The 20164-nt window shown below is 33.2% G+C and overlaps 5 non-coding genes across 5 annotated transcripts; all 5 read left to right on the forward strand.

Annotated features, from left to right (window-relative positions):
* The first annotated feature begins 762 nt into the window (after positions 1-762).
* On the forward strand, positions 763-855 carry TRNAI-UAU (transfer RNA isoleucine (anticodon UAU)). Its single transcript is given in 2 exon segments — positions 763-800; positions 820-855. It is a non-coding gene; the product is annotated as a tRNA-Ile (tRNA).
* A 1419-nt stretch (positions 856-2274) lies between these two features.
* TRNAI-UAU (transfer RNA isoleucine (anticodon UAU)) lies at positions 2275-2367 on the forward strand. The gene is given in 2 exon segments: positions 2275-2312; positions 2332-2367. It is a non-coding gene; the product is annotated as a tRNA-Ile (tRNA).
* Positions 2368-11286: 8919 nt separating this feature from the next.
* On the forward strand, positions 11287-11379 carry TRNAI-UAU (transfer RNA isoleucine (anticodon UAU)). The gene is given in 2 exon segments: positions 11287-11324; positions 11344-11379. It is a non-coding gene; the product is annotated as a tRNA-Ile (tRNA).
* A 2931-nt stretch (positions 11380-14310) lies between these two features.
* TRNAI-UAU (transfer RNA isoleucine (anticodon UAU)) lies at positions 14311-14403 on the forward strand. The gene is given in 2 exon segments: positions 14311-14348; positions 14368-14403. It is a non-coding gene; the product is annotated as a tRNA-Ile (tRNA).
* Positions 14404-15822: 1419 nt separating this feature from the next.
* On the forward strand, positions 15823-15915 carry TRNAI-UAU (transfer RNA isoleucine (anticodon UAU)). The gene is given in 2 exon segments: positions 15823-15860; positions 15880-15915. It is a non-coding gene; the product is annotated as a tRNA-Ile (tRNA).
* Positions 15916-20164: the final 4249 nt, after the last annotated feature.

A 20164-nucleotide genomic window follows, 5' to 3' on the forward strand; every position in this document is an offset into this window, starting at 1 on the left:
ACAGTGGCTTCAAGTCTCATCTAGGATGCATGTTCCTTTGATGCTCATTCTCATTCTAGAAGTTATGCTTTTTTTCAATGCAGGTGACTGTCTTAATGGTATTGCATGAAATCCATATATACCAAAACATACCTATTAAGTTTTAATTGCAATTTAATATCAGAGTGGCTACAAAATAACAATGTCTATGGCAATTGCTGATGGGTTTCTTGAAGTCCTTTCATCCATGTCATCAAAAGGGTAATTTTCTGCTTTTTATATTTCTTTGGACACTGACTTTACTGACAATTTAGGTGCTACAGACCAAAAAAACAATGTTTACCTTTAAATATAGAGCACAAGTGAGATTTAACTTATTTTTATTTAAAGATACTGCACTTTTTGGTATTATAGTGTATATTTTAACTATGCAACATTGAAGTTACATATATTTATAGCAAATATTATTTAAGATAAATAAACAGAAATTATTTATAAACAGGAATTATTTTACAATTTTGATAATATTGAACTGTACAGCAATGGCATGAATTCATTGCAATATACACCTAAGGATACATAAAACTGGGCAATAACACAAATGCACAATATAATTGATTAACTTATGATTAGAATATTACTTTTATTAGGTACTTTATTATTGGGTGCAGTAGTTTAGTGGATTTAAAAAGTAACTAATTTAAAATTAATAAACCAAGTTAATATACTTAGTCAACTCGATGCTAAAATCACTCAACTAAAAATAATACCCTTTGACCATGTGCTCCTGTGGCGCAATCGGTTAGCGCGCGGTACTTATAAGACGGTATCTGTTGAGCAATGTTGAGGTTGTGAGTTCAAGCCTCACCTGGAGCAAATGTAATTTTTTTTCTAATGTCATCAGTTAATGATTATCATCTGCTACCTGAACATCCTGATATGAAGGCAGAAAAAAATCGCAAACATGACTGTTTTTAAGGTACCAGTACACACATCTGCTTTGGTTCATATGCACTGTAAACATTACTTTAGTTAGTCAACAAAATGGAATGCAAAAGACTACCTCTTTATTGGTAAAAGAGTTGCATCAATCTGTTTTGCTGCAATGTAACATGAGGGTCCACTCTATTAGGTCTGGTTAGTACAATCACATTTCATGCTGGGATTTGTAAAGCAAAGAACACAAATAAACGGCTTTCCTATATCGCAACAATTAATGATTATACTAATTAAAAAATCAGTTTCACACAAAGATGTTACTAAGCCCCACTGGCCTAATGGATAAGGCACTGTCCTCTTAAGCTAGGGATTGTGGTTTCAAGTCTCATCTGGGCTTTATTTCATCCATATAATTACTGGAGATGTTCCCTTTATTCTTGCTTGATACTGCACAAATGGCTCCACCAGAAACTTTTATCTGCTTAACAATCCGGTACTGTTCAGCTTGCAAAATTATGGCCCTGTATCTAAAAGCAGACATTTATCCTGATGACATTGTGGATTAGTTTCCGGATAAGTTTGCTATCACCTGGGACAGTGGCTTCAAGTCTCATCTAGGATGCATGTTCCTTTGATGCTCATTCTCATTCTAGAAGTTATGCTTTTTTTCAATGCAGGTGACTGTCTTAATGGTATTGCATGAAATCCATATATACCAAAACATACCTATTAAGTTTTAATTGCAATTTAATATCAGAGTGGCTACAAAATAACAATGTCTATGGCAATTGCTGATGGGTTTCTTGAAGTCCTTTCATCCATGTCATCAAAAGGGTAATTTTCTGCTTTTTATATTTCTTTGGACACTGACTTTACTGACAATTTAGGTGCTACAGACCAAAAAAACAATGTTTACCTTTAAATATAGAGCACAAGTGAGATTTAACTTATTTTTATTTAAAGATACTGCACTTTTTGGTATTATAGTGTATATTTTAACTATGCAACATTGAAGTTACATATATTTATAGCAAATATTATTTAAGATAAATAAACAGAAATTATTTATAAACAGGAATTATTTTACAATTTTGATAATATTGAACTGTACAGCAATGGCATGAATTCATTGCAATATACACCTAAGGATACATAAAACTGGGCAATAACACAAATGCACAATATAATTGATTAACTTATGATTAGAATATTACTTTTATTAGGTACTTTATTATTGGGTGCAGTAGTTTAGTGGATTTAAAAAGTAACTAATTTAAAATTAATAAACCAAGTTAATATACTTAGTCAACTCGATGCTAAAATCACTCAACTAAAAATAATACCCTTTGACCATGTGCTCCTGTGGCGCAATCGGTTAGCGCGCGGTACTTATAAGACGGTATCTGTTGAGCAATGTTGAGGTTGTGAGTTCAAGCCTCACCTGGAGCAAATGTAATTTTTTTTCTAATGTCATCAGTTAATGATTATCATCTGCTACCTGAACATCCTGATATGAAGGCAGAAAAAAATCGCAAACATGACTGTTTTTAAGGTACCAGTACACACATCTGCTTTGGTTCATATGCACTGTAAACATTACTTTAGTTAGTCAACAAAATGGAATGCAAAAGACTACCTCTTTATTGGTAAAAGAGTTGCATCAATCTGTTTTGCTGCAATGTAACATGAGGGTCCACTCTATTAGGTCTGGTTAGTACAATCACATTTCATGCTGGGATTTGTAAAGCAAAGAACACAAATAAACGGCTTTCCTATATCGCAACAATTAATGATTATACTAATTAAAAAATCAGTTTCACACAAAGATGTTACTAAGCCCCACTGGCCTAATGGATAAGGCACTGTCCTCTTAAGCTAGGGATTGTGGTTTCAAGTCTCATCTGGGCTTTATTTCATCCATATAATTACTGGAGATGTTCCCTTTATTCTTGCTTGATACTGCACAAATGGCTCCACCAGAAACTTTTATCTGCTTAACAATCCGGTACTGTTCAGCTTGCAAAATTATGGCCCTGTATCTAAAAGCAGACATTTATCCTGATGACATTGTGGATTAGTTTCCGGATAAGTTTGCTATCACCTGGGACAGTGGCTTCAAGTCTCATCTAGGATGCATGTTCCTTTGATGCTCATTCTCATTCTAGAAGTTATGCTTTTTTTCAATGCAGGTGACTGTCTTAATGGTATTGCATGAAATCCATATATACCAAAACATACCTATTAAGTTTTAATTGCAATTTAATATCAGAGTGGCTACAAAATAACAATGTCTATGGCAATTGCTGATGGGTTTCTTGAAGTCCTTTCATCCATGTCATCAAAAGGGTAATTTTCTGCTTTTTATATTTCTTTGGACACTGACTTTACTGACAATTTAGGTGCTACAGACCAAAAAAACAATGTTTACCTTTAAATATAGAGCACAAGTGAGATTTAACTTATTTTTATTTAAAGATACTGCACTTTTTGGTATTATAGTGTATATTTTCCCTATGCAACATTGAAGTTACATATATTTATAGCAAATATTATTTAAGATAAATAAACAGAAATTATTTATAAACAGGAATTATTTTACAATTTTGATAATATTGAACTGTACAGCAATGGCATGAATTCATTGCAATATACACCTAAGGATACATAAAACTGGGCAATAACACAAATGCACAATATAATTGATTAACTTATGATTAGAATATTACTTTTATTAGGTACTTTATTATTGGGTGCAGTAGTTTAGTGGATTTAAAAAGTAACTAATTTAAAATTAATAAACCAAGTTAATATACTTAGTCAACTCGATGCTAAAATCACTCAACTAAAAATAATACACTTTGACCATGTGCTCCTGTGGCGCTATCGGTTAGCGAGCGGTACTTATAAGACAGTATCTGTTCAAGCCTCACCTGGAGCAAATGTAATTTTTTTTCTAATGTCATCAGTTAATGATTATCATCTGCTACCTGAACATCCTGATATGAAGGCAGAAAAAATCACAAACATGACTGTTTTTAAGGTACCAGTACACACATCTGCTTTGGTTCATATGCACTGTAAAAATTACTTTAGTTAGTCAACAAAATGGAATGCAAAAGACTACCTCTTTATTGGTAAAAGAGTTGCATCAATCTGTTTTGCTGCAATGTAACATGAGGGTCCACACTATTAGGTCTGGTTAGTACAATCACATTTAATGCTGGGATTTGTAAAGCAAAGAACACAAATAAACGGCTTTCCTATATCGCAACAATTAATGATTATACTAATTAAAAAATCAGTTTCACACAAAGATGTTACTAAGCCCCACTGGCCTAATGGATAAGGCACTGGCCTCCTAAGCTAAGGATTGTGGTTTCAAGTCTCATCTGGGCTTTATTTCATCCATATAATTACTGGAGATGTTCCCTTTATTCTTGCTTGATACTGCACAAATGGCTCCACCAGAAACTTTTATCTGCTTAACAATCCGGTACTGTTCAGCTTGCAAAATTATGGCCCTGTATCTAAAAGCAGACATTTATCCTGATGACATTGTGGATTAGTTTCCGGATAAGTTTGCTATCACCTGGGACAGTGGCTTCAAGTCTCATCTAGGATGCATGTTCCTTTGATGCTCATTCTCATTCTAGAAGTTATGCTTTTTTTCAATGCAGGTGACTGTCTTAATGGTATTGCATGAAATCCATATATACCAAAACATACCTATTAAGTTTTAATTGCAATTTAATATCAGAGTGGCTACAAAATAACAATGTCTATGGCAATTGCTGATGGGTTTCTTGAAGTCCTTTCATCCATGTCATCAAAAGGGTAATTTTCTGCTTTTTATATTTCTTTGGACACTGACTTTACTGACAATTTAGGTGCTACAGACCAAAAAAACAATGTTTACCTTTAAATATAGAGCACAAGTGAGATTTAACTTATTTTTATTTAAAGATACTGCACTTTTTGGTATTATAGTGTATATTTTCCCTATGCAACATTGAAGTTACATATATTTATAGCAAATATTATTTAAGATAAATAAACAGAAATTATTTATAAACAGGAATTATTTTACAATTTTGATAATATTGAACTGTACAGCAATGGCATGAATTCATTGCAATATACACCTAAGGATACATAAAACTGGGCAATAACACAAATGCACAATATAATTGATTAACTTATGATTAGAATATTACTTTTATTAGGTACTTTTGTATTGGGTGCAGTAGTTTAGTGGATTTAAAAAGTAACTAATTTAAAATTAATAAACCAAGTTAATATACTTAGTCAACTCGATGCTAAAGTCACTCAACTAAAAATAATACACTTTGACCATGTGCTCATATGGTGCAATCGGTCAGCACGCGGTACTTATAAGACAGTATCTGTTGAGCAATGCCGAGGTTGTGAGTTCAAGCCTCACCTGGAGCAAATGTACTTTTTTTTCTAATGTCATCAGTTAATGATTATCATCTGCTACCTGAACATCCTGATATGAAGGCAGAAAAAAATCACAAACATGACTGTTTTTAAGGTACCAGTACACACATCTGCTTTGGTTCATATGCACTGTAAACATTACTTTAGTTAGTCAACAAAATGGAATGCAAAAGACTACCTCTTTATTGGTAAAAGAGTTGCATCAATCTGTTTTGCTGCAATGTAACATGAGGGTCCACTCTATTAGGTCTGGTTAGTACAATCACATTTCATGCTGGGATTTGTAAAGCAAAGAACACAAATAAACGGCTTTCCTATATCGCAACAATTAATGATTATACTAATTAAAAAATCAGTTTCACACAAAGATGTTACTAAGCCCCACTGGCCTAATGGATAAGGCACTGTCTTCTTAAGCTAGGGATTGTGGTTTCAAGTCTCATCTGGGCTTTATTTCATCCATATAATTACTGGAGATGTTCCCTTTATTCTTGCTTGATACTGCACAAATGGCTCCACCAGAAACTTTTATCTGCTTAACAATCCGGTACTGTTCAGCTTGCAAAATTATGGCCCTGTATCTAAAAGCAGACATTTATCCTGATGACATTGTGGATTAGTTTCCGGATAAGTTTGCTATCACCTGGGACAGTGGCTTCAAGTCTCATCTAGGATGCATGTTCCTTTGATGCTCATTCTCATTCTAGAAGTTATGCTTTTTTTCAATGCAGGTGACTGTCTTAATGGTATTGCATGAAATCCATATATACCAAAACATACCTATTAAGTTTTAATTGCAATTTAATATCAGAGTGGCTACAAAATAACAATGTCTATGGCAATTGCTGATGGGTTTCTTGAAGTCCTTTCATCCATGTCATCAAAAGGGTAATTTTCTGCTTTTTATATTTCTTTGGACACTGACTTTACTGACAATTTAGGTGCTACAGACCAAAAAAACAATGTTTACCTTTAAATATAGAGCACAAGTGAGATTTAACTTATTTTTATTTAAAGATACTGCACTTTTTGGTATTATAGTGTATATTTTAACTATGCAACATTGAAGTTACATATATTTATAGCAAATATTATTTAAGATAAATAAACAGAAATTATTTATAAACAGGAATTATTTTACAATTTTGATAATATTGAACTGTACAGCAATGGCATGAATTCATTGCAATATACACCTAAGGATACATAAAACTGGGCAATAACACAAATGCACAATATAATTGATTAACTTATGATTAGAATATTACTTTTATTAGGTACTTTATTATTGGGTGCAGTAGTTTAGTGGATTTAAAAAGTAACTAATTTAAAATTAATAAACCAAGTTAATATACTTAGTCAACTCGATGCTAAAATCACTCAACTAAAAATAATACACTTTGACCATGTGCTCCTGTGGCGCAATCGGTTAGCGCGCGGTATTTATAAGACAGTATCTGTTCAAGCCTCACCTGGAGCAAATGTAATTTTTTTTCTAATGTCATCAGTTAATGATTATCATCTGCTTCCTGAACATCCTGATATGAAGGCAGAAAAAATCACAAACATGACTGTTTTTAAGGTACCAGTACACACATCTGCTTTGGTTCATATGCACTGTAAACATTACTTTAGTTAGTCAACAAAATGGAATGCAAAAGACTACCTCTTTATTGGTAAAAGAGTTGCATCAATCTGTTTTGCTGCAATGTAACATGAGGGTCCACACTATTAGGTCTGGTTAGTACAATCACATTTCATGCTGGGATTTGTAAAGCAAAGAACACAAATAAACGGCTTTCCTATATCGCAACAATTAATGATTATACTAATGAAAAAATCAGTTTCACACAAAGATGTTGCTAAGCCCCACTGGCCTAATGGATAAGGCACTGGCCTCCTAAGCTAGGGATTGTGGTTTCAAGTCTCATCTGGGCTTTATTTCATCCATATAATTACTGGAAATGTTCCCTTGATACTGCACAAATGGCTCCACCAGAAACTTTTATCTGCTTAACAATCCGGTACTGTTCAGCTTGCAAAATTATGGCCCTGTATCTAAAAGCAGACATTTATCCTGATGACATTGTGGATTAGTTTCCGGATAAGTTTGCTATCACCTGGGACAGTGGCTTCAAGTCACATCTAGGATACATGTTCCTTTGATGCTCATTCTCATTCTAGAAGTTATGCTTTTTTTCAATGCAGGTGACTGTCTTAATGGTATTGCATGAAATCCATATATACCAAAACATACCTATTAAGTTTTAATTGCAATTTAATATCAGAGTGGCTACAAAATAACAATGTCTATGGCAATTGCTGATGGGTTTCTTGAAGTCCTTTCATCCATGTCATCAAAAGGGTAATTTTCTGCTTTTTATATTTCTTTGGACACTGACTTTACGGACAATTTAGGTGCTACAGACCAAAAAAACAATGTTTACCTTTAAATATAGAACACAAGTGAGATTTAACTTATTTTTATTTAAAGATACTGCACTTTTTGGTATTAAAGTGTATATTTTCCCTATGCAACATTAAAGTTACATATATTTATAGCAAATATTATTTAAGATAAATAAACCGGAATTATTTATAAACAGGAATTATTTTACAATTTTGATAATATTGAACTGTACAGCAATGGCATGAATTCATTGCAATATACACCTAAGGATACATAAAACTGGGCAATAACACAAATGCACAATATAATTGATTAACTTATGATCAGAATATTACTTTTATTAGGTACTTTAGTATTGGGTGCAGTAGTTTAGTGGATTTAAAAAGTAACTAATTTAAAATTAATAAACCAAGTTAATATACTTAGTCAACTCGATGCTAAAATCACTCAACTAAAAATAAGACACTTTGACCATGTGCTCATGTGGTGCAATCGGTCAGCGCGCAGTACTTATAAGACAGTATCTGTTGAGCAATGCCGAGGTTGTGAGTTCAAGCCTCACCTGGAGCAAATGTAATTTTTTTTCTAATGTCATCAGTTAATGATTATCATCTGCTACCTGAACATCCTGATATGAAGGCAGAAAAAATCACAAACATGACTGTTTTTAAGGTACCAGTACACACATCTGCTTTGGTTCATATGCACTGTAAAAATTACTTTAGTTAGTCAACAAAATGGAATGCAAAAGACTACCTCTTTATTGGTAAAAGAGTTGCATCAATCTGTTTTGCTGCAATGTAACATGAGGGTCCACACTATTAGGTCTGGTTAGTACAATCACATTTCATGCTGGGATTTGTAAAGCAAAGAACACAAATAAACGGCTTTCCTATATCGCAACAATTAATGATTATACTAATGAAAAAATCAGTTTCACACAAAGATGTTACTAATCCCCACTGGCCTAATGGATAAGGCACTGGCCTCCTAAGCTAAGGATTGTGGTTTCAAGTCTCATCTGGGCTTTATTTCATCCATATAATTACTGGAGATGTTCCCTTTATTCTTGCTTGATACTGCACAAATGGCTCCACCAGAAACTTTTATCTGCTTAACAATCCGGTACTGTTCAGCTTGCAAAATTATGACCCTGTATCTAAAAGCAGACATTTATCCTGATGACATTGTGGATTAGTTTCCGGATAAGTTTGCTATCACCTGGGACAGTGGCTTCAAGTCTCATCTAGGATGCATGTTCCTTTGATGCTCATTCTCATTCTAGAAGTTATGCTTTTTTTCAATGCAGGTGACTGTCTTAATGGTATTGCATGAAATCCATATATACCAAAACATACCTATTAAGTTTTAATTGCAATTTAATATCAGAGTGGCTACAAAATAACAATGTCTATGGCAATTGCTGATGGGTTTCTTGAAGTCCTTTCATCCATGTCATCAAAAGGGTAATTTTCTGCTTTTTATATTTCTTTGGACACTGACTTTACTGACAATTTAGGTGCTACAGACCAAAAAAACAATGTTTACCTTTAAATATAGAGCACAAGTGAGATTTAACTTATTTTTATTTAAAGATACTGCACTTTTTGGTATTATAGTGTATATTTTCCCTATGCAACATTGAAGTTACATATATTTATAGCAAATATTATTTAAGATAAATAAACAGAAATTATTTATAAACAGGAATTATTTTACAATTTTGATAATATTGAACTGTACAGCAATGGCATGAATTCATTGCAATATACACCTAAGGATACATAAAACTGGGCAATAACACAAATGCACAATATAATTGATTAACTTATGATTAGAATATTACTTTTATTAGGTACTTTTGTATTGGGTGCAGTAGTTTAGTGGATTTAAAAAGTAACTAATTTAAAATTAATAAACCAAGTTAATATACTTAGTCAACTCGATGCTAAAATCACTCAACTAAAAATAATACACTTTGACCATGTGCTCATATGGTGCATTCGGTCAGCGCGCGGTACTTATAAGACAGTATCTGTTGAGCAATGCCGAGGTTGTGAGTTCAAGCCTCACCTGGAGCAAATGTAATTTTTTTTCTAATGTCATCAGTTAATGATTATCATCTGCTACCTGAACATCCTGATATGAAGGCAGAAAAAAATCGCAAACATGACTGTTTTTAAGGTACCAGTACACACATCTGCTTTGGTTCATATGCACTGTAAACATTACTTTAGTTAGTCAACAAAATGGAATGCAAAAGACTACCTCTTTATTGGTAAAAGAGTTGCATCAATCTGTTTTGCTGCAATGTAACATGAGGGTCCACTCTATTAGGTCTGGTTAGTACAATCACATTTCATGCTGGGATTTGTAAAGCAAAGAACACAAATAAACGGCTTTCCTATATCGCAACAATTAATGATTATACTAATTAAAAAATCAGTTTCACACAAAGATGTTACTAAGCCCCACTGGCCTAATGGATAAGGCACTGTCCTCTTAAGCTAGGGATTGTGGTTTCAAGTCTCATCTGGGCTTTATTTCATCCATATAATTACTGGAGATGTTCCCTTTATTCTTGCTTGATACTGCACAAATGGCTCCACCAGAAACTTTTATCTGCTTAACAATCCGGTACTGTTCAGCTTGCAAAATTATGGCCCTGTATCTAAAAGCAGACATTTATCCTGATGACATTGTGGATTAGTTTCCTGATAAGTTTGCTATCACCTGGGACAGTGGCTTCAAGTCTCATCTAGGATGCATGTTCCTTTGATGCTCATTCTCATTCTAGAAGTTCTGCTTTTTTTCAATGCAGGTGACTGTCTTAATGGTATTGCATGAAATCCATATATACCAAAACATACCTATTACGTTTTAATTGCAATTTAATATCAGAGTGGCTACAAAATAACAATGTCTATGGCAATTGCTGATGGGTTTCTTGAAGTCCTTTCATCCATGTCATCAAAAGGGTAATTTTCTGCTTTTTATATTTCTTTGGACACTGACTTTACTGACATTTTAGGTGCTACAGACCAAAAAAACAATGTTTACCTTTAAATATAGAGCACAAGTGAGATTTAACTTATTTTTATTTAAAGATACTGCACATTTTGGTATTATAGTGTATATTTTCCCTATGCAACATTGAAGTTACATATATTTATAGCAAATATTATTTAAGATAAATAAACAGAAATTATTTATAAACAGGAATTATTTTACAATTTTGATAATATTGAACTGTACAGCAATGGCATGAATTCATTGCAATATACACCTAAGGATACATAAAACTGGGCAATAACACAAAGGCACAATATAATTGATTAACTCATGATTAGAATATTACTTTTATTAGGTACTTTAGTATTGGGTGCAGTAGTTTAGTGGATTTAAAAAGTAACTAATTTAAAATTAATAAACCAAGTTAATATACTTAGTCAACTCGATGCTAAAATCACTCAACTAAAAATAATACACTTTGACCATGTGCTCCTGTGGCGCAATCGGTTAGCGCGCGGTACTTATAAGACAGTATCTGTTGAGCAATGCCGAGGTTGTGAGTTCAAGCCTCACCTGGAGCAAATGTAGTTTTTTTTCTAATGTCATCAGTTAATGATTATCATCTGCTACCTGAACATCCTGATATGAAGGCAGAAAAAAATCACAAACATGACTGTTTTTAAGGTACCAGTACACACATCTGCTTTGGTTCATATGCACTGTAAACATTACTTTAGTTAGTCAACAAAATGGAATGCAAAAGACTACCTCTTTATTGGTAAAAGAGTTGCATCAATCTGTTTTGCTGCAATGTAACATGAGGGTCCACACTATTAGGTCTGGTTAGTACAATCACATTTCATGCTGGGATTTGTAAAGCAAAGAACACAAATAAACGGCTTTCCTATATCGCAACAATTAATGATTATACTAATGAAAAAATCAGTTTCACACAAAGATGTTACTAAGCCCCACAGGCCTAATGGATAAGGCACTGGCCTCCTAAGCTAGGGATTGTGGTTTCAAGTCTCATCTGGGCTTTATTTCATCCATATAATTACTGGAGATGTTCCCTTTATTCTTGCTTGATACTGCACAAATGGCTCCACCAGAAACTTTTATCTGCTTAACAATCCGGTACTGTTCAGCTTGCAAAATTATGGCCCTGTATCTAAAAGCAGACATTTATCCTGATGACATTGTGGATTAGTTTCCGGATAAGTTTGCTATCACCTGGGACAGTGGCTTCAAGTCACATCTAGGATACATGTTCCTTTGATGCTCATTCTCATTCTAGAAGTTATGCTTTTTTTCAATGCAGGTGACTGTCTTAATGGTATTGCATGAAATCCATATATACCAAAACATACCTATTAAGTTTTAATTGCAATTTAATATCAGAGTGGCTACAAAATAACAATGTCTATGGCAATTGCTGATGGGTTTCTTGAAGTCCTTTCATCCATGTCATCAAAAGGGTAATTTTCTGCTTTTTATATTTCTTTGGACACTGACTTTACGGACAATTTAGGTGCTACAGACCAAAAAAACAATGTTTACCTTTAAATATAGAACACAAGTGAGATTTAACTTATTTTTATTTAAAGATACTGCACTTTTTGGTATTATAGTGTATATTTTCCCTATCCAACATTAAAGTTACATATATTTATAGCAAATATTATTTAAGATAAATAAACCGGAATTATTTATAAACAGGAATTATTTTACAATTTTGATAATATTGAACTGTACAGCAATGGCATGAATTCATTGCAATATACACCTAAGGATACATAAAACTGGGCAATAACACAAATGCACAATATAATTGATTAACTTATGATCAGAATATTACTTTTATTAGGTACTTTAGTATTGGGTGCAGTAGTTTAGTGGATTTAAAAAGTAACTAATTTAAAATTAATAAACCAAGTTAATATACTTAGTCAACTCGATGCTAAAATCACTCAACTAAAAATAAGACACTTTGACCATGTGCTCATGTGGTGCAATCGGTCAGCGCGCAGTACTTATAAGACAGTATCTGTTGAGCAATGCCGAGGTTGTGAGTTCAAGCCTCACCTGGAGCAAATGTAATTTTTTTTCTAATGTCATCAGTTAATGATTATCATCTGCTACCTGAACATCCTGATATGAAGGCAGAAAAAAATCACAAACATGACTGTTTTTAAGGTACCAGTACACACATCTGCTTTGGTTCATATGCACTGTAAACATTACTTTAGTTAGTCAACAAAATGGAATGCAAAAGACTACCTCTTTATTGGTAAAAGAGTTGCATCAATCTGTTTTGCTGCAATGTAACATGAGGGTCCACTCTATTAGGTCTGGTTAGTACAATCACATTTCATGCTGGGATTTGTAAAGCAAAGAACACAAATAAACGGCTTTCCTATATCGCAACAATTAATGATTATACTAATGAAAAAATCAGTTTCACACAAAGATGTTACTTAACCCCACTGGCCTAATGGATAAGGCACTGGCCTCCTAAGCTAGGGATTGTGGTTTCAAGTCTCATCTGGGCTTTATTTCATCCATATAATTTCTGGAGATGTTCCCTTTATTTTTGCTTGATACTGCACAAATGGCTCCACCAGAAACTTTTATCTGCTTAACAATCCGGTACTGTTCAGCTTGCAAAATTATGGCCCTGTATCTAAAAGCAGACATTTATCCTGATGACATTGTGGATTAGTTTCCGGATAAGTTTGCTATCACCTGGGACAGTGGCTTCAAGTCTCATCTAGGATGCATGTTCCTTTGATGCTCATTCTCATTCTAGAAGTTATGCTTTTTTTCAATGCAGGTGACTGTCTTAATGGTATTGCATGAAATCCATATATACCAAAACATACCTATTAAGTTTTAATTGCAATTTAATATCAGAGTGGCTACAAAATAACAATGTCTATGGCAATTGCTGATGGGTTTCTTGAAGTCCTTTCATCCATGTCATCAAAAGGGTAATTTTCTGCTTTTTATATTTCTTTGGACACTGACTTTACTGACAATTTAGGTGCTACAGACCAAAAAAACAATGTTTACCTTTAAATATAGAGCACAAGTGAGATTTAACTTATTTTTATTTAAAGATACTGCACTTTTTGGTATTATAGTGTATATTTTCCCTATGCAACATTGAAGTTACATATATTTATAGCAAATATTATTTAAGATAAATAAACAGAAATTATTTATAAACAGGAATTATTTTACAATTTTGATAATATTGAACTGTACAGCAATGGCATGAATTCATTGCAATATACACCTAAGGATACATAAAACTGGGCAATAACACAAATGCACAATATAATTGATTAACTTATGATTAGAATATTACTTTTATTAGGTACTTTAGTATTGGGTGCAGTAGTTTAGTAGATTTAAAAAGTAACTAATTTAAAATTAATAAACCAAGTTAATATACTTAGTCAACTCGATGCTAAAATCACTCAACTAAAAATAATACACTTTGACCATGTGCTCCTGTGGCGCAATCGGTTAGCGCGCGGTACTTATAAGACAGTATCTGTTGAGCAATGACGAGGTTGTGAGTTCAAGCCTCACCTGGAGCAAATGTACTTTTTTTTCTAATGTCATCAGTTAATGATTATCATCTGCTACCTGAACATCCTGATATGAAGGCAGAAAAAAATCACAAACATGACTGTTTTTAAGGTACCAGTACACACATCTGCTTTGGTTCATATGCACTGTAAACATTACTTTAGTTAGTCAACAAAATGGAATGCAAAAGACTACCTCTTTATTGGTAAAAGAGTTGCATCAATCTGTTTTGCTGCAATGTAACATGAGGGTCCACTCTATTAGGTCTGGTTAGTACAATCACATTTCATGCTGGGATTTGTAAAGCAAAGAACACAAATAAACGGCTTTCCTATATCGCAACAATTAATGATTATACTAATTAAAAAATCAGTTTCACACAAAGATGTTACTAAGCCCCACTGGCCTAATGGATAAGGCACTGTCCTCTTAAGCTAGGGATTGTGGTTTCAAGTCTCATCTGGGCTTTATTTCATCCATATAATTACTGGAGATGTTCCCTTTATTCTTGATTGATACTGCACAAATGGCTCCACCAGAAACTTTTATCTGCTTAACAATCCGGTACTGTTCAGCTTGCAAAATTATGGCCCTGTATCTAAAAGCAGACATTTATCCTGATGACATTGTGGATTAGTTTCCGGATAAGTTTGCTATCACCTGGGACAGTGGCTTCAAGTCTCATCTAGGATGCATGTTCCTTTGATGCTCATTCTCATTCTAGAAGTTATGCTTTTTTTCAATGCAGGTGACTGTCTTAATGGTATTGCATGAAATCCATATATACCAAAACATACCTATTAAGTTTTAATTGCAATTTAATATCAGAGTGGCTACAAAATAACAATGTCTATGGCAATTGCTGATGGGTTTCTTGAAGTCCTTTCATCCATGTCATCAAAAGGGTAATTTTCTGCTTTTTATATTTCTTTGGACACTGACTTTACTGACAATTTAGGTGCTACAGACCAAAAAAACAATGTTTACCTTTAAATATAGAGCACAAGTGAGATTTAACTTATTTTTATTTAAAGATACTGCACTTTTTGGTATTATAGTGTATATTTTAACTATGCAACATTGAAGTTACATATATTTATAGCAAATATTATTTAAGATAAATAAACAGAAATTATTTATAAACAGGAATTATTTTACAATTTTGATAATATTGAACTGTACAGCAATGGCATGAATTCATTGCAATATACACCTAAGGATACATAAAACTGGGCAATAACACAAATGCACAATATAATTGATTAACTTATGATTAGAATATTACTTTTATTAGGTACTTTATTATTGGGTGCAGTAGTTTAGTGGATTTAAAAAGTAACTAATTTAAAATTAATAAACCAAGTTAATATACTTAGTCAACTCGATGCTAAAATCACTCAACTAAAAATAATACCCTTTGACCATGTGCTCCTGTGGCGCAATCGGTTAGCGCGCGGTACTTATAAGACGGTATCTGTTGAGCAATGTTGAGGTTGTGAGTTCAAGCCTCACCTGGAGCAAATGTAATTTTTTTTCTAATGTCATCAGTTAATGATTATCATCTGCTACCTGAACATCCTGATATGAAGGCAGAAAAAAATCGCAAACATGACTGTTTTTAAGGTACCAGTACACACATCTGCTTTGGTTCATATGCACTGTAAACATTACTTTAGTTAGTCAACAAAATGGAATGCAAAAGACTACCTCTTTATTGGTAAAAGAGTTGCATCAATCTGTTTTGCTGCAATGTAACATGAGGGTCCACTCTATTAGGTCTGGTTAGTACAATCACATTTCATGCTGGGATTTGTAAAGCAAAGAACACAAATAAACGGCTTTCCTATATCGCAACAATTAATGATTATACTAATTAAAAAATCAGTTTCACACAAAGATGTTACTAAGCCCCACTGGCCTAATGGATAAGGCACTGTCCTCTTAAGCTAGGGATTGTGGTTTCAAGTCTCATATGGGCTTTATTTCATCCATATAATTACTGGAGATGTTCCCTTTATTCTTGCTTGATACTGCACAAATGGCTCCACCAGAAACTTTTATCTGCTTAACAATCCGGTACTGTTCAGCTTGCAAAATTATGGCCCTGTATCTAAAAGCAGACATTTATCCTGATGACATTGTGGATTAGTTTCCGGATAAGTTTGCTATCACCTGGGACAGTGGCTTCAAGTCTCATCTAGGATGCATGTTCCTTTGATGCTCATTCTCATTCTAGAAGTTATGCTTTTTTTCAATGCAGGTGACTGTCTTAATGGTATTGCATGAAATCCATATATACCAAAACATACCTATTAAGTTTTAATTGCAATTTAATATCAGAGTGGCTACAAAATAACAATGTCTATGGCAATTGCTGATGGGTTTCTTGAAGTCCTTTCATCCATGTCATCAAAAGGGTAATTTTCTGCTTTTTATATTTCTTTGGACACTGACTTTACTGACAATTTAGGTGCTACAGACCAAAAAAACAATGTTTACCTTTAAATATAGAGCACAAGTGAGATTTAACTTATTTTTATTTAAAGATACTGCACTTTTTGGTATTATAGTGTATATTTTCCCTATGCAACATTGAAGTTACATATATTTATAGCAAATATTATTTAAGATAAATAAACAGAAATTATTTATAAACAGGAATTATTTTACAATTTTGATAATATTGAACTGTACAGCAATGGCATGAATTCATTGCAATATACACCTAAGGATACATAAAACTGGGCAATAACACAAATGCACAATATAATTGATTAACTTATGATTAGAATATTACTTTTATTAGGTACTTTATTATTGGGTGCAGTAGTTTAGTGGATTTAAAAAGTAACTAATTTAAAATTAATAAACCAAGTTAATATACTTAGTCAACTCGATGCTAAAATCACTCAACTAAAAATAATACACTTTGACCATGTGCTCCTGTGGCGCTATCGGTTAGCGAGCGGTACTTATAAGACAGTATCTGTTCAAGCCTCACCTGGAGCAAATGTAATTTTTTTTCTAATGTCATCAGTTAATGATTATCATCTGCTACCTGAACATCCTGATATGAAGGCAGAAAAAATCACAAACATGACTGTTTTTAAGGTACCAGTACACACATCTGCTTTGGTTCATATGCACTGTAAAAATTACTTTAGTTAGTCAACAAAATGGAATGCAAAAGACTACCTCTTTATTGGTAAAAGAGTTGCATCAATCTGTTTTGCTGCAATGTAACATGAGGGTCCACACTATTAGGTCTGGTTAGTACAATCACATTTAATGCTGGGATTTGTAAAGCAAAGAACACAAATAAACGGCTTTCCTATATCGCAACAATTAATGATTATACTAATTAAAAAATCAGTTTCACACAAAGATGTTACTAAGCCCCACTGGCCTAATGGATAAGGCACTGGCCTCCTAAGCTAAGGATTGTGGTTTCAAGTCTCATCTGGGCTTTATTTCATCCATATAATTACTGGAGATGTTCCCTTTATTCTTGCTTGATACTGCACAAATGGCTCCACCAGAAACTTTTATCTGCTTAACAATCCGGTACTGTTCAGCTTGCAAAATTATGGCCCTGTATCTAAAAGCAGACATTTATCCTGATGACATTGTGGATTAGTTTCCGGATAAGTTTGCTATCACCTGGGACAGTGGCTTCAAGTCTCATCTAGGATGCATGTTCCTTTGATGCTCATTCTCATTCTAGAAGTTATGCTTTTTTTCAATGCAGGTGACTGTCTTAATGGTATTGCATGAAATCCATATATACCAAAACATACCTATTAAGTTTTAATTGCAATTTAATATCAGAGTGGCTACAAAATAACAATGTCTATGGCAATTGCTGATGGGTTTCTTGAAGTCCTTTCATCCATGTCATCAAAAGGGTAATTTTCTGCTTTTTATATTTCTTTGGACACTGACTTTACTGACAATTTAGGTGCTACAGACCAAAAAAACAATGTTTACCTTTAAATATAGAGCACAAGTGAGATTTAACTTATTTTTATTTAAAGATACTGCACTTTTTGGTATTATAGTGTATATTTTCCCTATGCAACATTGAAGTTACATATATTTATAGCAAATATTATTTAAGATAAATAAACAGAAATTATTTATAAACAGGAATTATTTTACAATTTTGATAATATTGAACTGTACAGCAATGGCATGAATTCATTGCAATATACACCTAAGGATACATAAAACTGGGCAATAACACAAATGCACAATATAATTGATTAACTTATGATTAGAATATTACTTTTATTAGGTACTTTATTATTGGGTGCAGTAGTTTAGTGGATTTAAAAAGTAACTAATTTAAAATTAATAAACCAAGTTAATATACTTAGTCAACTCGATGCTAAAATCACTCAACTAAAAATAATACACTTTGACCATGTGCTCCTGTGGCGCAATCGGTTAGCGCGCGGTATTTATAAGACAGTATCTGTTCAAGCCTCACCTGGAGCAAATGTAATTTTTTTTCTAATGTCATCAGTTAATGATTATCATCTGCTTCCTGAACATCCTGATATGAAGGCAGAAAAAATCACAAACATGACTGTTTTTAAGGTACCAGTACACACATCTGCTTTGGTTCATATGCACTGTAAACATTACTTTAGTTAGTCAACAAAATGGAATGCAAAAGACTACCTCTTTATTGGTAAAAGAGTTGCATCAATCTGTTTTGCTGCAATGTAACATGAGGGTCCACACTATTAGGTCTGGTTAGTACAATCACATTTCATGCTGGGATTTGTAAAGCAAAGAACACAAATAAACGGCTTTCCTATATCGCAACAATTAATGATTATACTAATGAAAAAATCAGTTTCACACAAAGATGTTGCTAAGCCCCACTGGCCTAATGGATAAGGCACTGGCCTCCTAAGCTAGGGATTGTGGTTTCAAGTCTCATCTGGGCTTTATTTCATCCATATAATTACTGGAAATGTTCCCTTGATACTGCACAAATGGCTCCACCAGAAACTTTTATCTGCTTAACAATCCGGTACTGTTCAGCTTGCAAAATTATGGCCCTGTATCTAAAAGCAGACATTTATCCTGATGACATTGTGGATTAGTTTCCGGATAAGTTTGCTATCACCTGGGACAGTGGCTTCAAGTCACATCTAGGATACATGTTCCTTTGATGCTCATTCTCATTCTAGAAGTTATGCTTTTTTTCAATGCAGGTGACTGTCTTAATGGTATTGCATGAAATCCATATATACCAAAACATACCTATTAAGTTTTAATTGCAATTTAATATCAGAGTGGCTACAAAATAACAATGTCTATGGCAATTGCTGATGGGTTTCTTGAAGTCCTTTCATCCATGTCATCAAAAGGGTAATTTTCTGCTTTTTATATTTCTTTGGACACTGACTTTACGGACAATTTAGGTGCTACAGACCAAAAAAACAATGTTTACCTTTAAATATAGAACACAAGTGAGATTTAACTTATTTTTATTTAAAGATACTGCACTTTTTGGTATTATAGTGTATATTTTCCCTATGCAACATTAAAGTTACATATATTTATAGCAAATATTATTTAAGATAAATAAACCGGAATTATTTATAAACAGGAATTATTTTACAATTTTGATAATATTGAACTGTACAGCAATGGCATGAATTCATTGCAATATACACCTAAGGATACATAAAACTGGGCAATAACACAAATGCACAATATAATTGATTAACTTATGATCAGAATATTACTTTTATT

The sequence above is a fragment of the Taudactylus pleione genome, unplaced genomic scaffold (genome assembly GCF_031769625.1).
Source record: "Taudactylus pleione unplaced genomic scaffold, aTauple2 ptg000473l, whole genome shotgun sequence".
Taxonomy (NCBI): domain Eukaryota; kingdom Metazoa; phylum Chordata; class Amphibia; order Anura; family Myobatrachidae; genus Taudactylus; species Taudactylus pleione.